Source organism: Lepisosteus oculatus, chromosome 23 (assembly GCF_040954835.1).
Source record: "Lepisosteus oculatus isolate fLepOcu1 chromosome 23, fLepOcu1.hap2, whole genome shotgun sequence".
In the NCBI taxonomy this organism is placed as follows: Eukaryota; Metazoa; Chordata; class Actinopteri; order Semionotiformes; family Lepisosteidae; genus Lepisosteus; species Lepisosteus oculatus.
Window position 1 is genome coordinate 16062719 of NC_090718.1, and position 6333 is coordinate 16069051.

The 6333-nt window shown below is 47.3% G+C and overlaps 2 long non-coding RNA genes across 2 annotated transcripts; one reads left to right on the forward strand and one right to left on the reverse strand.

Annotated features, from left to right (window-relative positions):
- Window positions 1-2796: 2796 nt before the first annotated feature.
- On the forward strand, window positions 2797-3889 carry LOC138224874 (uncharacterized). The gene is made up of 2 exons (XR_011183333.1): window positions 2797-2894; window positions 3790-3889. It is a non-coding gene; the product is annotated as an uncharacterized lncRNA (long non-coding RNA).
- Window positions 3890-4733: 844 nt separating this feature from the next.
- Window positions 4734-6333, reverse strand: LOC138224859 (uncharacterized). Its single transcript, XR_011183318.1, has 2 exons — window positions 5998-6333; window positions 4734-5742 (listed from the first exon to the last, which is right to left on the reverse strand). It is a non-coding gene; the product is annotated as an uncharacterized lncRNA (long non-coding RNA).

The following is a 6333-nucleotide window of genomic DNA, read 5'->3' on the forward strand; positions in this document are numbered from 1 at the left end:
AACTTAAGAAACTTTAGTCTAAAAAGCGCTGGCTGGAGTATTTTGTGGAAGAAACGGTGACTCGCAGGCTGTGGGACAGGACTATCAGGGACACATCAGCGCTGGACACCAGCCTCACACCGCTGGGCTCACTGCACCATGAGCGAGTCCGTCGGCGCCTCCTCCTGCTGGGGTGTGTTACCTGGGCTGCTGTCTGTGTGGAGTCTGCATGCTCTGCCCCTGTTCTCATGGGTCTGGTGTCCTGGGGTGCTGTGTGTGTGGAGTCTGCATGCTCTGCTCCTGTTCTCATGGGTCTGGTTTCCTGGGGTGCTGTCTGTATGGAGTCTGCATACTCTGCCCCTGTTCTCATGGGTCTGGTTCCTGGGGTGCTGTCTGTGTGGAGTCTGCATGCTCTGCCCCTGTTCTCATGGGTCCTGTTCCTGGGGTGCTGTCTGTGTGGAGTCTGCATGCTCTGCCCCTGTTCTCATGGGTCTGGTTTCCTGGGGTGCTGTCTGTGTGAAGTCTGCATGCTCTGCCCCTGTTCTCATGGGTCTGGTGTCCTGGGGTGCTGTCTGTGTGGAGTCTGCATGCTCTGCCCCTGTTCTCATGGGTCTGGTTTCCTGGGGTGCTGTCTGTGTGGAGTCTGCATGCTCTTCCCCTGTTCTCATGGGTTCGGTTTCCTGGGGTACTGTCTGTGTGGAGTCTGCATGCTCTGCCCCTGTTCTCATGGGTCTGGTGTCCTGGGGTGCTGTCTGTGTGGAGTCTGCATGCTCTGCCCCTGTTCTCATGGGTCTGGTGTCCTGGGGTGCTGTCTGTGTGGAGTCTCCATGCTCTGCCCCGTTCTCATGGGTTCAGTTTCCTGGGGTGCTGTCTGTGTGGAGTCTGCATGCTCTGCCCCTGTTCTCATGGGTCCTGTTCCTGGGGTGCTGTCTGTGTGGAGTCTGCATGCTCTGCCCCTGTTCTCATGGGTCTGGTTTCCTGGGGTGCTGTCTGTGTGGATACCTGGTGAAGAGACCCAGTGAGTGTTTGTGTGGCCAGCTGCGTCAACTTCAATAAAACTGGCCTTTTGGTTTGTTTGAGTGCTGACTTGCTATGGTGTATTTTTTCTCTCTGTGAACAACACGTCCTACGGCCAACACTACCCACACAGGAGGTGTGTGCGTGACAGCTCCTCAGCTGCAGCAGGAGTCCAAGTGTGCACAGATTTCTTGTTGGGTTTTGTTGTTTGAAGTTTCTGTTTGTATGTAGGAAGCAATTGTGCCATCGCGTGGTCCGAGTTATAGCACGGGACGAGAGCTCCCGAAGAGCGCCTGCCTCCTGCCCGATTCGACGTCTAAAATCATCACAGAACGGTGAGGAGCCTCTGACACAGCCCCCAGTACTGGGTGTGCAGAAAGAATCCTATTGTACAGTTTTGGTGTGAAATGGCCTCCAGTTCTTGTAACATGATGGGTTTCTCTGGACTGCAGTCCCAGTGCACTCCGCTTTGGATTTGCAGTGGTGTTTTCTACAATGGAAAACCCTTTGTTTGTACAGAATGGAAATGGCAGTCTGCATGTTTTAATAATCTAATGTGATCATGTACTACAGCTTAAACACTGAGCCAGGTGACGTTTGATTCTAAAAGATTTCTCTATCATTTCAGCGGCGCCTTGTCTGCGGCAGCCCGGCAGCTCCTCCTCCCTTCCAGCTGAGACTCTTCCCTCTCCAGAGGTGGGTTAGTGCTCTCAGGTCATCTTCTCTCACACAGCTGCGGGGCAGAAACGCTACTTCCACTGGGCAGAGAGCAGACGGGCAGTGGGAAGGGCAGCCCTGTGTTTGGGGATCAGGGCTGTCCCTGCTGAGGGATGCTTTCAGAGCCAAAGCAACTGGCTGGGTTATGAACTTTATGGTGTGATCCAAATATGACATACAAAGACAGAGAATGAGAAAGAAATAGTATTGCATGTATCTGATCAAAACAGTCTCTTTCAGACAAAACAAATATTGAACAAAAACTTAGTTGCAACACACTGCACTACACTTTCTTCTAGGCTGACATTACTGATAGTTTGTGCTGTCTTCCTTTCAGTCTGCAGGGTGTGCATCTTTTTCCTCAGCTTCCTACACGAGGAATCAGTTTCTCCTGCCCTGGTTTCACTCCTTTATATCTCACAATCTTCTGCAGCTCCTGGAGGCTGACGACATGTTTGCTGTTTCTGAAAAATTGCTGACTGGCTCATCAGCACAATTGCTGATTCAAAATCCTTTACTCACATGTTGCCTTAGCCTCTGTATCACAGAGATGTCTTCTGGGTTGGGTAGATCGATAGTGTGCTTTTGCTCAGTTGCTCTGCTCAATGCGTGGTCTTTTAACTCCGGCTGGGTACGAGCACCTCACTCTCCACACGGCTTTCCAAGGCTCTGTCATCGTGTGTGAGGATGTTGTGTAGCTCGTGAAACAGTTCCCCCATTTGAGCCCTGGATTTACTGGGTACTTGAATACCTGAATCTTGCCGTCAGTCCTGATCACCTTGTTTTTGTTCTGCAAGGACAAGGCACCTCCCCAGCACTGAACACAAACTGATACTGGCGGGTTGATTGTGTTGTGGTGTGAGTTTGTGTCTGTGGGGGTGAGGTGTCCCCTGCAGCGCGAACAAACATGCAGACTCCACACAGACAGCAGCCCTGGAATCAAACCCAGGGCCCCGGTGCTATGAGGCAGCGATGCTAACCACTGTGCCGCAGTGTTGCCCCCTTTGAAAATGTCTGACTTCCGTTTAATTTGAGGTCACAAGCTTATAAATGGTCTCACAACGTTTGTCTCATCTCAGGTTTCTCTGACCAGGCCCAAGGACCTGTAGTCACTGACAGCTTCTGCAGTCTGACGGTTCATTTCAGTAGGCTGGAGGGATGGCGCAATTATCCTCAAATCAGTGAGTATTGTTTTGCTCTTGTAACATGAAACATCAAAGAGAAGTCAACAGACTATTCCGTGAAACTGTTCAGACTGGCCCGTGGTGATTTTCTGGGTCCTTTAGTAAGCTGTCCGGGACTGTGTCATCGACACACTTTGTGAGAAGCCAGTCTGTGTGTTTGCTCTTGTGATCATTCGTGAACGAATGTAAGAGAGTGTAAGAGAGGGAGAAGATTCGGCCCTGGAGTGATCCACTTTTCTATTTAACAACCTCAAACTGCAGGAGAGAAATGCTTCATTTCTAAGATGGAAATATAATCAGAAAGTATAATTAGCCATTTGTGTATATCATGTCAAAAAATGTTTTATATATAAAAAGAATTTAGTAGAGACATTTGCTTAATAAGGCAGTAGAATAAATGTTGTGATGCTGGTGTGATGGTGCTCTCCAACAAACTGATACAAATGGACAGAGAGACAAAGTGAGAAAGAAAATGTGTACATAACAGACATATATGCAGAATACAATACAGTGCTGTAAAGTACAGTACCCTAGAGTGAAGATGGAAATCATTCATTCTGGTGCAGAAGAAATGAATCTGCTCTCAATGGTTTTCCTGTACAATTGGAACACGTTGTGAATTCTACATAATTCACAGAAAACAAAATAAACAACTCATTCACTCCCCTGCTGTCCGTGACCCAGAGCTCAGTAATCATTTCACTACTGAAGATCATGCAGTTTTTAATGCTTTTCATTTGAACATCCTACTTGTTAATATTTCCTCTTAGATGAGAATATTCTCTTCGGCGTGTCTTTACAACTCTTCTCTTATTGCTCCTCTTGTCAGTAATCCGGTGTGAAAGCTCTCTCTGTCGGAATCAATGTCTTACCTCTCCGTCTTGTGTTTCAGGTCTCCTCTGGCTGCTGACCCTGCCGTCAGGACAGAACACATCCCGCACTGACCACACTGCTGGGTTTACTGTACGTGACAATAAAGAGCTTGAGCAACACATCTAATGTGATCTCTGCACGCTTCCCGAGGAGGGTCCAGCAACGTTCTATATAGTGCACATCACCATCGGGATGAAAAACAAAAATCCCCAGTGGGAGTCCAGTCTTTCCCTGCTACGCAAATTGCTTTTCGTTAGGTGAGGTCGCAAGTTCTTATTGGAGAATGTTGTACAGTTTCTTAATGCAATAGGGCGAGTAAGACTGAAGTTCCCCCCGTGTTGGCCGATCAGTGGAACGAAACTGAAAAAAGCTCCTTGAAACTGTGATTCATACACTGATACACTGGCTCAGCATGGTGCTCACCTGCTGTCCTTGGGTGTCTGCTGAAATTTGATTTTTTTTCAGGAGCACTGTGACCCAGAGCTCAATAATCATTTCAGCTACTGAAGATCATTCACTTTTTAATGCTTTTCATTTGAACATCCTACTTGTTAGTATTTCCTCTTAGGTGAGAATACTCTGGTACTTTTCTGGGTCTTAGTTGAGTGAGCTTTATTAGAATAATTTAACAATACTTTCACCTCCACATAACACTCATAGATTTTTCAAGGGTTAAATATGGGAGCCACGTTTCTTACATGTTTCCTTTTGTAAGTTGATTCACAAAGCTTTCACCGCCTCCACTCCAGTGAATCACTTTGTTTAGCAAGTGATCAGGTGGAACAGTTTAATTTCTTCCTGCAAATAATGCCTTTTCCTTTTTCATCCCATTCAAGTCTCCGTCCTAGTTAGTCATTGTGATGTAGAACGGCAGTGGTCCAGTTGAAAGGTTCAAGGTTTCACTGTGTTTTAGAGTGCAGATAAAGAAGATAATAGGAGAGGAAACTGGAAAAGCCGTGACTCTGTCATTCCATTCAATTCAATTTATTTTCATATAGCACCTTTCACAACAAGGTTGCCCCAAGGCGCTTAACAATGCAGGTAAATATACATTTTGTGAATACAGAACTGAAGACAATGGAGGAAAGGAACCAAAGACTCAGTAAGGAGAATAAAATCCTCTAGGGGTCCAAGGTCAACTGGCTGCCCAACCCCTTTGGGCATGCTAACATTATATCATTAAAAAAAAAGAAAGAAATGAATGCGGGTATTAATCCATCCATCCATCACATTATCTGTATGTCAGTACCCCACGCAGGTCTCTGCAGACCAGCAGAATCCTCCTAAACGACAGCTGTATCCATGATGCCCCTCTTGGATCCATGGCACTGATGCAGCATTCAACTCACATGGTGCCCAGCCCATGACAGACAGTATTTCTCCTCTGCAGTATCCCTGCGAGGCAGGACAGGTGCCTGACCTCTGAGAGCCTTGTAAGTAAGTAGAAGGAGTTTGAAGTCCGCCCTGTACCTGAGAGGAAGCCAATGAAGAGAGAGAAGTATGGGGGTTATGTGGTCATTCTTTCTGCTCCAAGTAACAATTCTAGCTGCTGCATTCTGTAAGTATTCAAACTCTTTGCTGTGACAAATCTAACGTACTTTAGGCAGACAAAACGACCTTAAAAAGCCACATGATTTTTAAGTAGTCTGTCTGTGTGTAGTAACAGTGGTTCACATTATTTCAGAACGTATACTCCCGTCTCTGTAACTTTCCTCAGTCAGCTAGTGAACATTCTGCATTTACACCACGAATGCACTACTTTGTCTCGCGCGCGGTCACACTGGCCGTCCACAGGCACGGGCAGGAGCAGGGAACACGAGGCCGCTCTGTAGTGCCCCTGTGGCTCTCCAGCAGAGGGGAGCACTTTGCTCAACAGCCCTGAGCCAAAGGACCCAGTGATAAAGCTGAAAATCTGGCAAGTCCCCCACTCTCCCTGGGGCGCTGAAGAGGATTTCATCTGATGCTGAGGTTCCTGTAACTCAACACAAAATTGAACACGGCGAGTTATGAGTTTGTGAAGAAGTGACAGCGGAACAATGTCAAACAGGAAGTTAACCTACAGGAAAGAATGAATTGAATCTCTGATATTCAAGCACGCAGTGTGACGTCCACTGTCTATTCAAATCTACTCTGCAAGTCTTACAATTCTTTTTCATACACCGTCTCCTGGTTATTGTTTTGTGAGTGCTTGAACTGTTTCTCAGTAGAAATAAGACCGATAACTCACTGCTTCAGGATGCACACTATCGTCGATGAAACCTGTGGTGTAAGCAAGCGAAAAGAGACAGATCCTTCTAAATCACAGAGGCCATCGGGAGGGCAGAAACACTCTGCAACAGGTAGGAGCTGTGGAGCCGTGATTCCCCCGAGCCAGAGCCCTCGTCCTCCCTCGACAGTGAACTGAGCTCCAGCGACTGGAGCAGCTACCTGCCGTCGTGGGACCTCCTGCAGATTGGGAACGGGTAAGGCAATTCGACACGAGCCCACTCCTCTTCCCACTGCTTACACCCCTATAACAAATAGTTTCAGGGTATTCAAGTACAGGATAAAGAGATGACAGGTG